General features: G+C 41.9%; 1 protein-coding gene and 1 pseudogene across 1 annotated transcript in view; one reads left to right on the plus strand and one right to left on the minus strand.

Moving 5' to 3' along the window:
• The window catches only part of LOC139412441 (xaa-Pro dipeptidase-like), a 120,130-nt pseudogene extending 105,468 nt beyond the window's left edge, over window positions 1-14,662 (minus strand).
• LOC139412230 (carbohydrate sulfotransferase 8-like) overlaps window positions 7,691-18,487 on the plus strand; it is a 241,141-nt gene continuing 230,344 nt past the window's right edge. The window contains exon 1 of the mRNA XM_071159056.1: window positions 7,691-8,038. The gene's annotated coding sequence lies outside the window, so the exon portion shown is untranslated. The remainder of the gene's footprint in view (window positions 8,039-18,487) is intronic.

The following is an 18,487-nucleotide window of genomic DNA, read 5'->3' on the forward strand; positions in this document are numbered from 1 at the left end:
AGAGATGAGCCTAGTAGTCCACTAGCAGGGGGGGGGGGGGGGGGGGGGGGGGGGGGGCTCTCTGCTGCCTTGGCTTTGAAATGTCTCCAGGACTCCTTTGATACTGACGTTTAAACATTCAATTTCAGTTGGAATTATTTCTAAAGTGTTGATAATGTATTTCAAATCAAGACATAGTTCCGGTTTTAGGCTGTACAGTCTTTGTCTTTGGTAAAAAAAATAAAAATAATAATAATAATCCTCTGTCCCGCTAAAAATCCTAAACTACACTGGGATTTTAAAATTCCACTCAACCCAGAGTCTTTCAGCTGTTTCTCATTCACTGTGGTATTTCCACATATTTTGATGAGACCCTATTGTGTGTTGTTGTTTTGTGGTATGAAGTCTGTTATTAACTATTTGCTACACATGCCTACTTAACTTTTGCAGTTATTTCTGCCATGGATAATGAATTATGTTTGGATCTTGAGGGATTTTTAACATCATTGGAAACACTGCTGCATGCTTCAGAATTTGAATTTTGATGTTCTGTTGGGAGGATTTGAATCATAATCTCCACGGTTCATTTTAGGCAATTATACAATGTTACATTATTACGATGTGCATCAGTGTATGAAATAAGATGGGAAATAGATTGAAAACCTAAAGATTTAATCCACTAATTTCAATCCACCCTCAGTGGAAATTGTGTATTAGTATTAACAGTCATCATCATTAGGTCTGATGAAGGCAGTGAACTGCACCATTCCACCTCTTCAATGGAAGAATCTCTCATCAAACTATCTTTCCTGACTTCAAACACCAGACTTTGTAGGAAACGGCAATAACGAACACCCTGTTCATTTCTGACTGCATAGGCCTAACTTCTCTCAATGGCCAATGTTATGGTACAACCAGACCCCCATTGTAGTCAAAAAGTACAATAGACAGTAGTCTTAAGAAGTAGTGTCTTAACTTTTAACAACTCTGACTTGTATCTGAAGTCAACTAAAGTATAAGTGACCAAAGATACATAACTCGAAGGGTATTTCAGTAAGTGATATAACCTGAAATCAATATTTAATGTTCATTTTCACAGTGTGTCCTGATCTGGAACTATAGAAAATTGGTTGCCTCGCACCTTGCCGACCCCAGCAGATATTGGAGCTAAATATATGGCTGGAGGACAAGTGAAGTCACAACTCATCACTTTAAACTTCTCCCTCTCAGCCAGAGAGACAGATCATCCTATGGCCCTGACACAAACATGAATCCTTCTGAGCCAAATTAAGCCATCTAAAGCAGACCAGACTGCCTACTCCTAAGCAAGGTGCACTATCTGAACCAGATACCAATCGCCACATCAACTGTTGCTACTTTTCATTCTTTTAGAGGCCACTACAAAAAAATAAATACATTTTGGTTTCTCAGACTTCCCAAGAATAAGACTAGTCCCGGACTAACATTAATTCTCAATGCAGACTTTTCATTGAAAAAACATCTTAGTCCTGGACTACATGTACTCTGGGTCTGGGAAACCAGCCCAAGAAGACTAACAAAAACAATTATATTACAGTTGACACAGGAAATATACATTTTCACTCTAACGTCGTCACATGAAGTTCAGTTAATTAAACTTAATTGAATTCATCCTTCTACTCCCCTGACATAGCAGCTAGTGATGATACCCTAGCTAGAGGTTGTCCACCCAATATTGTGAGTCAGTCAGGTGTATCTAATTCTTCCCCAGCCTCCACATGCCCTCAGCCCTCACTATCGCCTCTCTTCTCCAGACTGCAGAGCACTGGAGCACTCAGCCAGGGGATTGGTTAGCCCACACTCTGCTCGGCTCTGCCATGTCTGCCCCCACATCTATTGATCAGGACCTGACTCCTGCACCGCTAGTAGCACTGTGTGGTGTGCCCTCACTGGAAATCTCAAATGAGCCGCTACACAGATACATTCATCTTCATAAGAGTGCAGCAGCATATTTGGATGGTTCAGGAGAAGCCTTGTAATACAGAGAAAGCAGTAGATTCAGTTGTTGTGGTTGGCCCTATGTACAGTACTTCACAGACTGGAGCAATATCACACAAATTGCATTATTCTAAACTGGGTGGTTTGAGCCCTGAATGCTGCTTGGATGACAGCCGTGATACATCAAACCGTATACCACGGGTATGACAAAAACATGTTATTTTTATTGCTCTAATTACGTTGATAGCAAGTTTATAATAGCAATAAGGCACCTTAGGGGTTTGTGGTATATTACCCCCCCCCCCCCGTGCCTTATTGCTTAAATATACACTCAGTGGCCAGTCAGCAGTGGCCGTGACTTGCTATATAAAGCAGGCAGACAGGCATCGAGGCATTCAGTTACTGTTCGATTGAACGTTAGAAGGGGCAAAACGAGTGACCTGAGCAATTTTGAGTGTGGCTCCAGTACCTCAGAAATGCGGTCTAGAGTGTGGTCTAGAGTTTATCGAGAATGGTGCAACAAACAAAAAACATCCAGTCAGTGGTAGTCCTGTGAGCGAACAAAAGTTAAGTTGATGAGAGAGGTCGAAGGAGAATGGCAAGAATCGTGAAAGCTTACAGGCAGGGAAAAAAGAGACAAATAACAGCGCAGTACAACAGTGGTGTGCAGAACGACATCTCAGAAGGCACAAGGCATCGGTCCTTGTCACAGATGGGCTATTACAGCAGACGACCACACCGGGTTCCACTCTTATCAGCTAAAAACAAGAAGAAGCAGTTTCAGGGGGAACGCGATCGCAAACACTGGACAATTGAAGAGTGGAATCCCACTTCCTGTTGCGTCATGCTGATAACAGAGTCAGGATTTGGCGTAAGGGTAGGCCATTAGAATTTGCAGAAACATGATGGCGATTCAGAATTAATGTATATCATTAAAGAACTGAGCAGATAAAACAGTTTTGATAATTAACTAAATGATTCTAAATATCCTGTATGAAAAACAAGGACTTGAAGCACTATACTGTAGCTAGCTACATATTTAGGTTTGCGTCATCTCTGCTGCAGGCCTATTTCCAGGGTGCTTCAGCTCCACAGGATACACTTATCCATAATTCTAATTTTACCGCCCTGAGCTGTGATGTTGTTACAGATACAAACCACTCAGTGGAGCAAGCTGAGGGCTGTGACCCCAGGTGACATTGAAGATGCAAACACCCCTATTTCTAATGTGTCTGGTGTAGATGTCAATACCCCAGAAAGATATACTGTGTCAGACCACTCAGATGTAAAATGTTGGATTTACTTTTGCCAGTGTTATTCATTAAACTGTTGCTCATCCCAATTTATCATAATCAATCGGAGGACGGCTGGGCCAGCGGAGGTAATTTACAGCTAAGAGTTATGCCGTAGCTGAGTCAGTAATAAGTTAGAGCAGGATTATGTAAGGTGATATTAGATCCTGAGCCAGGGCCAGCGGTTCTGTCACAGATTAATTAATACTGAACTTGTAAAAATGATTGGGCAACAGGTTAACTCTGGCTTGATAAGTGAAACCACAGCTTGAATCCTCTGAAAATATGTTTTTATGTAAAGTAGTTTCACGTGGACAATCTCTGAGAGATACTAGTTTTTTTCAGAGGTTATGTCTTCACTACAATGTCACATTTGTGTCACTGCGTAGACATAGAGTACAGTAGAGTACTGTAGAGTAAAGTAGAGTACAGTAGAGTAAAATATAGTAAAGTATAGTAGAGTACAGTATAGTAGAGTACAGTAGAGTAGAGTACAGTAAAGTAGAGTAGAGTAAAGTACAGTACAGTACAGTAGAGTATAAGCTACAGTAGAGTACAGTAGAGTATAGTACAATATACAGTAGAGGACAGTAAAATATAGTAGAGTAAAGTAGACTACAGTACAGTACAGTAGAGTACTACAGTACAGTGCAGTAGAGTACAGTATAAGCTACAGTATAGTACAGTACAGTACAGTACAGTATACGGTAGAGCACAGTAGAGTATAGTGGCAGTCATTATTTCAAAATAAGTTTAATAGGTTCATACGTTTTTATGTACAGTAGTTTCATGTGGACAATCTCTGAGGTATACTTGTTTTTGTCTTCACTACAATGTCACATTTGTGTCGCCGCATAGACATAGAGTACAGTACAGTACACAGTACAGTCCAGTAGAGTAAAGTACAGTATATAGCAGAGTATATTAGAGTACACTATGACCAACCCACAACCCCTGACCTGCGACAGTCATGTAACTTATGTAAAGTATATCTCCTCAAATTACAACAACTATTTGAACACTTAATACGTTCAAGGTTAGGAAAATGTATAATATTTGCAACCATGACAAGAACTGTATTGTATTGGCAGTGGCAGTCATCATTTAAAAAGCCCTCCCCACCTCCTCCCAGACCTAACAGTATTGATTTTGACTGATACCAGACGCCTCAGTAGGAGGAGTGATGAGCAGAGAGGAGCGTATTGATAAACGCACCATAAAGGTCTTATCTGTCTCTTGGTCAGGGGATTGTGTCAAGGCTCCTACAGTAAATGCCAGCATCCATCAGAATCAAGTTGACCAGCAGACTGCATGTTCATTAACACGCGCTAAAGCAGACAAGGACTCTCCACTGAGGTTCTGTGCAATGATCCTATGGACTTTGAGATAAGATATTGAGAGAAGCTTCTTGTCTGTTTGAAAACGTAGAACACAGACCAGATCTGCTCATCAATGTATTTCTCTAACCTGACTCATTGATTGTGAAAAAGGGCCATTATTGGTATTATCATTAGTGTGCTGATGTGCTGCTGATATCCCCAGTAAGCGATCCGTAGTCTCCTTTGTGATCACACACACACACACACACACACACACACAAACACACACACACACACACACACACACACACTGATATGTGCTTGTGGTACAGTGGACTAGATGGCATGGTTTAGAGTAGACTGTTAGTTTGGCCAAAACGATGGCTTTGGATCACTTTTCTTGGGCATAATAAACTGTGGAATCTGCCAACAAAGCTGTGTGAGTTTGCTTGCTGTCTTGAACCAGCAGAGGGGGGTGTGCTGCTCTTGTAAGGATGAAGATCTCAGCTCTATTTATAATCTCTGCATGGTTTCTACCACACCCTGAGATTCAGCCTTGATATAGTTTTCCTTTACACAACGTACTGGATACATGAACAATACAATTATAAAGTGATGTTTATTTAACTCATTCTCATTTCCTGGCTCATTCAAGGAAAATAATGTTGATTGGATTTCATCTGATTCAGTGACACACAATAGTCATACTAGATGTATTTAGCTATACTAGATGACAGATATTGTGATACTTTGCTGTGAATTCACATCATACTGTTTCTCCTCGATGACAGCAAAACACAGACATTTTTTATTTTTCTCTGGTGTGCGGATTAATGATTAATCAGGTGCGTGTTTCTTTTGGCAGGCAACACTGCAAACCATACTGCCTGTGAAGGTCCTATTAATAAGGATGGTTTCCCCCTTTAGCTAGTGCCCACACTATCAGGATTGTTTACATTCTGGAAGCTGCACTAAAAACAGGTAGAAAACCCCCTTCTGCCAGCCGAGCTTCATGAAGTAGCCTGGAAATGAATTATGTAGATCCAGTGGCTTTTTTTTTTTTCACCCTGCAAGGCTTTCCTTTCCATTTTCTGATTAAACCTTTTTTTCTCTGTCAGTGTATCCCTTTGAGAGAATGAAGGTACAAATGTCTTTGGTTTGAGAATGGAGAGCATGCTCTGCATACAATACTGTGCAGGTTCTACTAGCTCTCCTAGCTCATGGGCCATGCCATGTGCACTCTTTAAACAGAGGGTGAGTTGGACAGTCTATTGTGGATGGCCTAAGATAGGGAAAGGCAACTGGGGATGGCAAAAAATGTAGTTTGGGCCCCCAGAGGGCTAGTGCCAGCTCTGACTGCATGTGTGGGTATGGATGTGGGTACTCAATTGTTCTACATGGGCTCCATGGCGGGGGTTACAGATGAAGGCCTCCACTTTGATCGCACCCCACTGACAGGACCGTACATGGGGGCCCTTGAGTCTTGAATCTATGCCAGGCATGCTGCTGAATACAGAGTAAGTTATTGTATATGCATGAGTTAAGGTAAAGCCAGGTTACTGTACAGTATATACAGTATATGCATTCCGTGTCATACAGCATTTGTAATATTTCTTTAAAAAGTATCCTCTCTCTCTCTCTCTCTCTCTCTCTCTCTCTCTCTCTCTCTCTCTCTCTCTCTCTGTCTCTCTCTCTCTCTCTCTCTCTCTCTCTCTCTCTCTCTCTCTCTGTCTCTCTCTCTCTCTCTCTCTGTCTCTCTCTCTCTCTCTCTCTCTCTCTCTCTCTCTCTCTCTCTCTCTCTCTCTCTCTCTGTCTCTCTCTCTCTCTCTCTCTCTCTCTGTCTCTCTCTCTCTCTCTCTCTCGCTCTCTCTCTCTATCTCTCTCTCTCGCTCTCTCTCTCTCTCTCTCTCTCTCTCGCTCTCTCTCTCACTCTCTCTCTCTCTCTCTCTCTCTCTCGCTCTCTCTCTCTCTCTCTCTCTCTCTCTCTCTCTCTCTCTCTCTCTCTCTCTCTCTCTCTCTCACACACACACACACACACACACACACACACACACACACACACACACACACACACACACACACACACACACACACACACACACACACACACACACACACACACTACCTTGCAGATGAGATGAGCAGGCAGGAAGCCATCCATTGATGCATAGGACATTATAAGAGAAAATGTTATTGTCTTGAGGTCATTATTGAATAAAGTGTGCCCTTCTCACATCACATCATTCATGGAGGGCAATATATCAATAAACGTCAGCTCATCTGTCCCCCTGATAGCTGAAACCATCTGTCTTGTGCCTGTCTGGGATGAGGTCTATGATGGACACCTAGAGACAACATAATCACATTTTCAGCAAAGCTGGCTGGGCTGATACACTTTTTGGTGTGGGGCCAAAGTCTCCATTCAGAACCATACAACTTCCCTTATGGCTTTTATTACCACTTTCTCTATTGGACTATATGTGAGTTAGGCTACAGTAGAGTGAGGCAAGTCTCTATCCATTCCAGACTGATTTCCTTTCTACAATTATGTAGATTGTCAAATTACCTTGGGAATGGAAAGATGTAGCATATCACTTGGGTTTTTCGCTCTAATTAAACATACATTGTAATGTAAAAAACGATTACAGTGCGTAGTCCTAAACATACAATGCAAGCACCATATAAAACAAATGTTTTACTTCCAAACTATTCTGTCGCACCTGTCTCTGTCGCGTGGTAGCAGGCATTATTTCACTTCGCACGAGACCTGCGGTTAAGAGCATGGGCGGACACCTGACACTTCGCGCTAGACAGATAAAATTGGATTATATATACAGTGATTCACTGGCATTGGAGGCATCGACTCATGTTCAGGTAAACTGGAAACAACCGCTCCCAGTTACTGAGTTTATTCTATAATAAGGGCTGGTTCGGTGACTGTATGCTACTGTAGTTATTTTCAGATTTTGTCTCGCTTCAAATCCAAAAGATGAAAAGACATTTTGCATTGAAAATACAAGATGTAATGTTGTTTATTCGTCATTTTTTCAACGACATTACTATTATTGCAGCGGTTGCCTGGAGGAAAGAAGAGGTACCTCTCCTTGGAGACTTCCCGGGATGCAAAACTCAAGCGCAAGACACAAGAATGGAGCGCAGTACTGCTGCTGTCTGATTGGCGAAACGTCCATCGCTTCATCTTTTCACATTAGTTCTACTCGACGAAGCTCTAACCAGGTCTATTGCAACCAGGACTCGACCACGAGACATCTAACTTGTAGAGACAGTAGGCTAACATTTGTCTCGGGTTTGTTTAGTCGGAAAAACCTATTATTTAAGAAATAGGTGGACGGCTTTTCCGTGGTGCTGAAGATAGGACTTGGCTGATCTACGAGTGAGGAGAATCAGTACACGAGCCCACACTTTCCGCTCTGTCTTGTCAGCTTTATGATATCAGGTGCTTTCGCTAAGGTAAATTTATTCCCATACGTTTCTAGATAATGTTTTTGTCATGTGAGTTACGTCATAAAACATAACTAGGCCAACTGTCTTCAATCGAATAGTAGGCTGGGTTGACATCTCACCTGTATTTAGCCAGTTAAGTTTTTGTGTTCTTGTACATGGATTTTTTTTGTCTATACAGAACCTCGTTACACATCATATTGATAGGCTACATTGATACATTGAGCCTATTTCGTTTTTATTGAACTATAACAGCTTCATTAGCATGTCTTTGCTTGATTTGTTTATTGTCTCACTGTTTTATACGGTTTCCACTAGATACTACAGCCACAAAGTACAAATGGTCAATATCGTAAAAATTCAAGAAAACCAAAATGTGCTTTTTGGTCTTAATTTTAGGTTAGGGTTAGGCATAAGGTTAGCAGTATGGTTAAGGTTAGGGTTTTTAGAATATACATTGTAGAAATAGGGGGGTTCAGGACTTTGTGGCTATGTTAACTAGTGCTGACCGTCTCTTCAGGTGACAATTGGGCAACTGTATATACATATATTGTTAATACAATTGTTTTTGTACAGTAAGGCTATCTCCTAGCCTACTTTTGTGCGAGAAACGTTTTCCTACACATTTCTGTGGTCTTGCCTTTGCTCATGGGAATCAAACAGTGGATTGCAATAACCTATAGTTTTCATCAGCACATTTTAGAGGTGACATAATACCTATAGCCTAGTTACAGTGGATGTGTTTGTTGAAGAAATGATCATGCTCTCTCCTCTGGTATCCATCATACAGCACCATATATTGATATTGTACCGTGCCATTATTGGTATTAGTCAAGCAGATAGTATTCTTCTGCTCCTCTTTGCCCCGGTTCTCCTCTCCCAAAGTTTGAACATAATGAATGCTGCCACTGTCTTTCTCTCATTTGGAGTCATGCCTAGTTGCTCCTTGCAGACTGCCATATCAAGCATGCATTATTCAATTTAAGTGGTCAGTGAATGAACTCAAATTGTGTTCATCCTAATTATACACTGAGTACATAGGGAAAGTATCCCATTATTCATACTGCGATTCACACGTCTCAATTTAGAGCAGGCTAGGTAGACTGACTGCAAATATTTTCTGTGATAAATGACAGAGCATTCTTATTATGTTTGGAATATTATTTTCACCTTGTTTTGTGAGATGTGAAATGGCATATATTTGATTGATGTCTGTGTTTAACTCCACTTTCAAATGAACCATGATTCTGTTCAATTTCTCATTATTACCAGATGCACTGAGGCAGACAGAAATCTGAGAATAAATACACTCCCCACCGTTTTTAATGTAAGAAGGTACAATAACTAAAAACTGTCATTAAAAACAAACTTGAGCAAATCTCCAACAGCACCTGCTGCATGCAGGTAAAGACAAGAATGTGACAGCAAGGTGTGGTTATGGGCCTGCGTTACAGGATCCAAGGGACAATAGAGTTGCGAGGATCAGCTTTATATTATGGATTTGTGTAGGTTCAAGTGCCTGTGTGGATAACAGACGCGGATGACGTATAGAACGTTTTGTGTAGGCTTCATTTACTATTGCAGTTTGTATCTGACCTACAGTATATGTGGCTCAGAGATGCCCTATGGAGCTGACCCAGAGGATGTGTCGGATTATAAAGGTGATGGTCGCAAGGATCAGGTGTCAGTATTAACTGCAGTGCAAACTGCAAACCCTTAAATAGGCCTACATCACTTTATACTTTATGACAAAGAGTGAGTGAGTTCAGCATACTGGGTTCCATTTGTTCTCCCCTCCTTGCTTCCAAAAACATGTTATGTTTTGTGCCAAAAAAAGAAGCTCTTGGTAATTGATGACGAAGGTCAGTGATCCGTTCTTTGGCCAGTTCATGTTTTTCTCCTACAAATCTGCTGCTAGGTGCTCTGATGAACAAAATAGAAAAATCTTGGGGAAAAGAACACACAAGATTGCTGTGTTCACTAGCTCTGAAAAAGTGACCCAGTCTATAAGCATGGGTATGACACGTTGTGGAAAATGTAATTTACACATCAATGGAATAAATGATTATAATGATCTTTTAGGCTACTCCAGCTCTTACTGATCCCTGATAGATGCAGCGTATTCAATGGCTTTTTGAGGACCTTTCTGCCGTCATTGGGGTCCTATTGGGCATCAAGTTTTAGGCCTCTGTGAAGCCACTCTGTACATTTGCTGATTATAGAAACATTATGTGCAATATTTGTGCAGTATTGTGCAACTTAGTTTTTTTGTAACAGGAAATTAGTATGTCAATCATGTTAAAATGGCCCCCAACCCCTTTTCACTTGGTGCCAGAGAATGCAGGTGCTGTCCAACTAGAGAATAAGGCCCCCTTTGAGGTGGTGTCCATGTGACTGAATGCAATGGCTTCTGTCAGCGGCCAGGGTCATTGGACACAGCAGAGCTTTGACGCATACAAAATGTGCTTGAAGATGCTGTGCTCATACTGAGGCTGGCAGAGGCCCAGTGGAGCTGGGACATAGCACTCCAGATGGCTCTGCAGTGACCAACGGCTCCTCGGAACGGAGGGAAGAGCGCAGTCCAAGCCCAGCTGGAAGCTAGGGATGCGTTACTGCCGGTGTGAGAGTGAGTGTACTTGTGTGCAGGGCCGGCGTTATGCTACCATACCTCCTTGTCTATCCAAATAAAATGGTTAAATATTGATTTATTCGACCGAGACGCGCTGACAGAAAGATGCATCAATCTCAGATTGAGCGAAACAGAGACCCCTGTCTCAATATGTCTAGACCATGTACAGTATCTGATCCTGTCTGGACCAAAAGAGTATGGAATGTCATACCATTTCTGTCCAGACAGCATCAGATATATGGGCTAAATATAGTAATACAGAGGGGCGCTGTTTTGCTCACTCAGATGCTTTCGTCGGTCAGAGAGTTTCAGCAGAGAGGAAGAGGTGAGAGAGAGGGCTGACAATCTCCAAAATCAGGCCTGAATAGGCCTAATGCATTTCTATGGGCATAATAAGCAGACCTGTTTGATTGAGTGTGTGGACAGGTGTCTTTTATACAGGTAACGAGTTCAAACAGGTGCAGTTAATACAGGTAATGAGTGGAGAACAGGAGGGCTTCTTAAAGAAAAACTAACAGGTCTGTGAGAGCTGGAATTATTACTGGTTGGTAGGTGATCAAATACTTATGCCATGCAATAAAATGCAAATTAATTATTTAAAAATCATACAATGTGATTTTCTATAATAATATATATATATTTTTTAAAATTTTAACAATTACAGACCTCTACATGCTTTGTAAGTAGGAAAACCTGCAAAATCGGCAGTGTATCAAATACTTGTTCTCCCCACTGTATAGATCTCTGGTTTCAGCCTCATGCGAAATGGAAAGGCAAGTTGGCGGGTCCACAGTGCACTGTTAGGATACTGGCTTCCCTTAAAGTACATTGATGTTTTGCCAAAATTATATAATTAATTGTCTAAATAAAAACATTCAAAATACTTCACCAGATAGCATGACTTAGCCACAGAGGATCATTAGCTTCTTTAAAAACATAGCTGTGTAGGTCATGCCTAATTGGGAAGGCCACAATTTAGGCAGCACGTTTTGCAATAGTGTCGAACTGATTGAGTTGCGGCTGTCAGTGAAAAACATCTAAAATATGCGTGAAGATAATGTGTCATGAGTATAATTTAATATGTTGCAAGAAGAAGAAGGGGAGGGGTGTGCAGCGAAGATATGTTGTGTCTATCTTCAGAATGCACACACTCAGCTCTCCAGAATGCACTCAGCTGTCTCCCATCAATTCTTGCGCATTCATTGTTTCATTCTGTGAATGGTTTGCCCTTTGATTGCTTATTTTTTAAATCAATTCCCCATTACATATGTCACCAGTAGGCCTAGTAAATGTACCGTTAATCCCCCCGTCATTTGGTTACATTCATTTCTGTTAATGCATGTATTAATTACAGTACAGTCATTTACCAGGCTCATTCTCAGAATGGAAATGTTATTTGCAGTGTTCATAACCTGCTACACTTGTGATAAACAAGTTTTGGTTTATTTCTCAGGAGTGCCTGAGCACGCATAGAAGTAGGCCTACCTTACCTGCTGCGTGTAAATATAAGAAAGTTCCCATTAGGCAATGGCTGATTGTCTTAACTCACCACTTCCACCAGTAATAAGCTGAGCTTCTCAATTATTTTTTTTCACCTCACACATCAAATCAAATAAAAATGTATTGGTCACATACACATGGTTAGCAGATGTTAATGCGAGTGTAGCGAAATGCTTGTGCTTCTCGTTCTGACAGTGCAGTAATATCTAACAAGTATCTAACAATTTCACAACAACTACCTTATAGGGCGATTCCCTGATCCACCTCTACACAGACGACACCATTCTGTATACTTCTGGCCCGTCCTTGGACACTGTGCTATCTAACCTCAAAACGAGCTTCAATGCCATACAACACTGCTTCCGTGGCCTCCAACTGCTCTTAAACGCTAGTAAAACCAAATGCATGCTTTTCAACCGTTCGCTGCCTGCACCTGCACGCCCGACTAGCATCACCACCTTGGATGGTTCCGACCTAGAATATGTGGACATCTATAAGTACCTAGGTGTCTGGCTAGACAGTAAACTCTCCTTCCAGACTCATATCAAACATCTCCAATCTAAAATCAAATCTAGAGTCGGCTTTCTATTCCGCAACAAAGCCTCCTTCACTCACGCCGCCAAACTTACCCTAGTAAAACTGACTATCCTACCGATCCTCGACTTCGGCGATGTCATCTACAAAATAGCTTCCAATACTCTACTCAGCAAACTGGATGCAGTTTATCACAGTGCCATCCGTTTTGTTACCAAAGCACCTTATACCACCCACCACTGCTACCTGTATGCTCTAGTCGGCTGGCCCTCGCTACATATTCGTCGCCAGACCCACTGGCTCCAGGTCATCTACAAGTCCATGCTAGGTAAAGCTCCGCCTTATCTCAGTTCACTGGTCACGATGGCAACACCCACCGGTAGCACGCGCTCCAGCAGGTGTATCTCACTGATCATCCCTAAAGCCAACACCTCATTTGGCCGCCTTTCGTTCCAGTTCTCTGCTGCCTGTGACTGGAACGAATTGCAAAAATCGCTGAAGTTGGAGACTTTTATCTCCCTCACCAACTTCAAACATCTACTATCTGAGCAGCTAACCAATCGCTGCAGCTGTACATAGTCTATCGGTAAATAGCACACCCAATTTTACCTACCTCATCCCCATACTGTTTATATTTATTTACTTTTCTGCTCTTTTGCACACCAATATCTCTACCTGTACATGACCATCTGATCATTTATCACTCCATGTGTAACTCTGTGTTGTCTGTTCACACTGCTATGCTTTATCTTGGCCAGGTCGCAGTTGAAAATGAGAACTTGCTCTCAACTAGCCTACCTGGTTAAATAAAGGTGAAATAAAATAAAAAAATAAATAAAAGTGTAAAGGGATAAATAATGAATGAGCGATGGCCGTGCGATGGCCGTGCTGCATAGGCAAGAGGCAGTAGAGGGTATAGAGTACAGTATATACATATGAGATGAGTAATGTAGGGTATGTAAACATTATATAAAGTTGTTTAAACAACATTATATAAAGCATTGTTTAAAGTGACTAGTGATACATTTATTACATCCAATTATTAATTATTAAAGTGGCTAGAAATTTGAGTCTGTATGTTGGCAGCAGCCACTCAATGTTAGTGATGGCTGTTTAACAGTCGGATGGCCTTGAGATAGAAGCTGTTTTTCAGTCTCTCGGTCCCAGCTGTGATGCACCTGTACTGACCTCGCCTACTGGATGATAGCGTGGTGAACAGGCAGTGGCTCGGGTGGTTGTTGTCATTGATGATCTTTTTGGCCTTCCTGTGACATCGGGTGATGTAGGTGTCCTGGAGGGTAGGTAGTTTGCCCCCGGTGATGCATTGTGCAGACCGCACTACCCTCTGGAGAGCCTTACTGTTGTGGGTGGAGCAGTTGCCGTACCAGGCTGTAATGCAGCCTGACAGGATGCTCTCGATTGTGCATCTGTAAAAGTTTGTGAGTGTTTACAGTGACAAACCAAATTTTTTCAACCTCCTGAAGTTGAACAGGCACTGTTGCGCCTTCTTCACAACGCTGTCTGTGTGGGTGGACCATTTCAGTTTGTCCGTGATGTGTATGCTAAGGAACTTAAAACTTTCCACCTTCTCCGCTACTGTCCCGTTGATGTGGATAGGGGGGTGCTCCCTCTGCTGTTTCCTGAAGTCCACGATCATCTCCTTTGTTTTGTTGACGTTGAGTGAGAGGTTATTTTCCTGACCACACACCGAGGGCCCTCACCTCCTCCCTGTAGGCTGTCTCGTCGTTGTTGGTAATCAAGCCTACCACTGTAGTGTCGTCTGCAAACTTGATGATTGAGTTGGAGGCGTGCATGGCCATGCAGTCATGGGTGAACAGGGAGTACAGGAGAGGGCTGAGAATGCACCCTTGTGGTGACCCAGTGTTGAGGATCAGCGGGGTGGAGATGTTGTTTCCTACCTTCACCACCTGGGTGCGGCCCGTCAGAAAGTCCAGGACCCTGTTGCACATTGAGGGGTTCGAGACCCAGGCTTAATGACGAGTTTGGAGGGTACTATGGTGTTAAGTGCTGAGCTGTTGTCGATGTGAAATCATGTATTTTTTCTGTAAGGGGTGAATCTGTCAGAATGGACATTAGAGACAATTCACTTACTTTACCCTTTGGTTTCCAAGCTGAATCTGCAGTTTTTGTTACTATTGGATTTTGAATAATATACTGTAGATCCTTATAGATTATCAGTTACTACCATGGGGATGTATTGAAGCCATGGTACTGTGTAGCTAGGTGGCCCTGTACAGGGGGACGGGTTTGGATCACTCTTGAGTCTGATTAAAGACAGTGATTCAGTGTGTAGGCAGTGGCTTGTGCGACATTACAAGATCTCTCTCTTTTAAAAAAAGAACCACCTGAGATCCCAAGGCGGAGCAGGAGCGCATGACGACAAACACACACAGTGGCTTCAAAGAGCTAACCATCCTTCGCCGTTTCCATTTGGCAGGCCGCTAGAGAGCAGAGCGGGAGAGAGAGAGAAAAGAAGCCTGCTCTTTTCATTCCGACACATCTGTTCCGTGAAGGAATAAGAGCATGATCTGCACTCTGATCACAATGAATAATTCCTCACCCGGCTATAAATATGTGCTCCCATGAACACTGAGCCTCTTTCAATGCCAGGAATCTTCGCACTCCATACAGCGCAGCATCACCAGGCAACACCCATGGCCTTGTCGACTGGTTTGGAGCTGGAGAATCAGAGACACCAGTTGAGTTTACTGGGTAGATCCTGCAGTTGAATGAACATAGCGCCCTCACATTCATGAGTGGAATGTTATTCATATTTTTCATAATTTCATAATAAATTAACATTATTATAGTTTTTAAGCCAGAAATCTGGTGTTTCTATGTCAAACGGTTTTGTTATATTTTAGTCTTCTGTGATGTATATAAAGTGTAATATTGGGATGCAAACTCAAAATGGAATAACTATGGAATAATTTTCAACTCTCTATCTGACATGGTACATGTGCCTTCTTTTTTTAAGCCCATAACCATGTGTGTGAGGTGTATACTTCTGTGTCAAATTAGATTTGTTTAAGACTACCAAGAAACCCTGATTTAGCTCACTGCAGTAAAATTTTATTAAGGAAAGCTTGACTTGTGAATTAGACTACAACTTGACAACCAAATAATCCAATGGGTTAATAATATTGCTGAGAAAATATAAATTGAATGTGCTTTTCTCCCTCTGCAAAATGTTTATTTACATTCTCCTGAAATCAACATGCCTACAATGCAATTTATACTACCATCATTAGAGGTGACTTATGGTTTGGTAGCTACATTTCAGGCTCTTAGTCATCAATGACTATTCATTTCTAGTCAATCCTATAGGAATAGCTTCACATTTAGCTTTAGATCAGATCTGTGTACCAAATGGCACACTATTTGCTATATAGTGCACTAGTTTTGACCATAGCCCTGGTCAAAAGAAGTGCACTATAAAGGGAATAGAGTGCCATTTGATGGCAGCCTGAGCCTTAAACAGGAAGTGGATGAATGTGATATTGGTCCATCACCTCTAATGGGAACAAAAGGTCATCCCTTAATTATTCATTTGGGATGTCAAACAATCCTCAGCCGCTGTTATTTAGAGGAGGAGATCCATTGAATAATGCAGAGGGAGGATTCTCTTTCCTCCTCCAAAACCAGAGGCACCCACACTCGTTGTTTTGGATGTTTTATAGTAGAGCCTTATCTTTATGCTAGAGCCCCCTGTCATTTTAGACCGACCTGACCTTCACTGTCACTTATGGAGAAACTTGCGATGGCATAGAAGGTGACATGTGACTTGTGTTGTTTTTCTACATATTCTAGTGCCTGTTTACAGAGTGCTCCATGCAGGGAGAGAACGATAATGCATTAAAACAGCTGAATCATTATGGTTGTCTTCCCACTCCCCCTATCTGTTGTGGTAGACTACCCTTGTCAATTGCTTTTAAGCAGCTTTCTTAAGATGTAGGGGGTGCAGCTCAAGAAGCAAAAGGAGATATTAATGCTATTAAAGTGCATTACAGTGAAGAATGGGGTAATGTGAGTCGCTACCGTGGGAAGAATAGCTGGGAGGAAGCAGAGAGGATTCAGACAAGTGTGGGGGAGAGTCTGCAAATGTGCTCTTTGTTGGGCATGAGAGAGATAGAGAGAGAAGAGAAGCAGAGAGAGAGGAACAGGGAGAGAGGGGGGTGGATGTGGAGAGAGAGGCAGATCGAGAGTGAAAAAGAGAGAGGCACAGAGAAATGAGAAAGAGAGCAAAGGAGAGGCAGAGGGAGACGCGAGAGAGAGAGAAAGAAAGAGAGAATGACAGAGGGAGATGGAGAGAGAGAGAGAGAGAGAGAGAGAGAGAGAGAGAGAAAGAAAGAAAGAAAGAAAGAATGACAGAGGGAGAGGGAGAGAGAGAGAGAGAGAGCGAGAGCGAGAGAGACCACCTCCAGACTGTTCTCTGAACATGCAGAGATGCACATGTAGAGATACGTGACTCAGACTGCAGAATGAAGGAGGCCGTGGAAACACATTGATTTGGGAAATCAGAGATACCTACACTGAGTATACAAAACATTAAGAACAACTGCTCTTTCCACGACATAGACTGTCCAGGTGAATCCAGGTGAAAGCTATGATCCCTTATTGATGTCACTTGTTAAATCCACTTCAATCAGTATAGATGAAGGGGAGGAGACAGGTTAAAGAAGGATATTTAAGCCTTGAGACAATTGAGACATGTATTGTGTATGTGTGTCATTCAGAGGGTGAATGGGCAAGACAAAATATTGAAATGCCTTTGAACGGTTTGTGTCAAGAACTGCAACACTGCTGGGTTTTTCACCCTCAACAGTTTCCTGTGTGTATCAAGAATGGTCCACCACCCAAAGGACATTCAGCTAACTTGACACAACTGTGGGAAGCATTGGTCATTATGGGTCATTATCCCTGTGGAACGCTTTTGACACCTTGTAGAGTCCATGCCCCAATGAATTGAGGCTGTTCTGAGTGCAAAAAGGGGGGATGCAATATTATGAAGGTGTTCCTAATGTTTGGTATACTCAGTATATTTTAACCAGACAATGGAGTTAAGATCAAATTCAATATGAAAGCAATCTAGTAATTGGAATAATAAAATGTTCATAGCAGTGAGTTTCCGGGACACAGGAAATCTCTTTACTCCCTGTTGCCCTAATAGAACACCAAATGATCAATACATCTCTATAATTAATAATGTAGTTCAGGAGGGATGAGTTTTTATGGCTACATTACTGGATACTTCAGTTCAGTCTGTCAACCTAGAGAACACATATTTTAATGTATTTCCTGCTAGAACCAGTGCTTGAATTGGAATGAAATAGGTGCCGGTACTCATTTTGGGTGCCGGTACAGTTTATATTTATGTGCAGGAGCTCCACAATACTTTTGAGCTAATATTCTATAAGAGGAACAGGAGCTCAAGCAGTAGAACATTTGATGTGAGCTCCTGCTCAAGTCAAGCACTGGCTAGAACTGAGGTAAGATTGAAGACCAACCCGACACAAACTATGGATTGTTTATGCTTGCCTGCAGAGTAATGCAGAGCTTTAAAACGTTTTTTTAAAGAAAGTACCGGAAATTGCTTTCTTGCCTTTGCACTAGGCTTTATCTAAAGAACCTTCCGTAAGAACAGTACCTAAACTCTTAGAAAAAAAGGTGCTATCTTGAACCTAAAAGGGTTCTTTGGCTTTCCTCATAGGATAACCCTGAAGAACCCTTTTTGGTTCCAGGTAGAACCATTTTAGTTCCAAGTATAACCATTT

This window comes from Oncorhynchus clarkii, chromosome 6 (assembly GCF_045791955.1).
Source record: "Oncorhynchus clarkii lewisi isolate Uvic-CL-2024 chromosome 6, UVic_Ocla_1.0, whole genome shotgun sequence".
Classification (NCBI taxonomy): domain Eukaryota; kingdom Metazoa; phylum Chordata; class Actinopteri; order Salmoniformes; family Salmonidae; genus Oncorhynchus; species Oncorhynchus clarkii.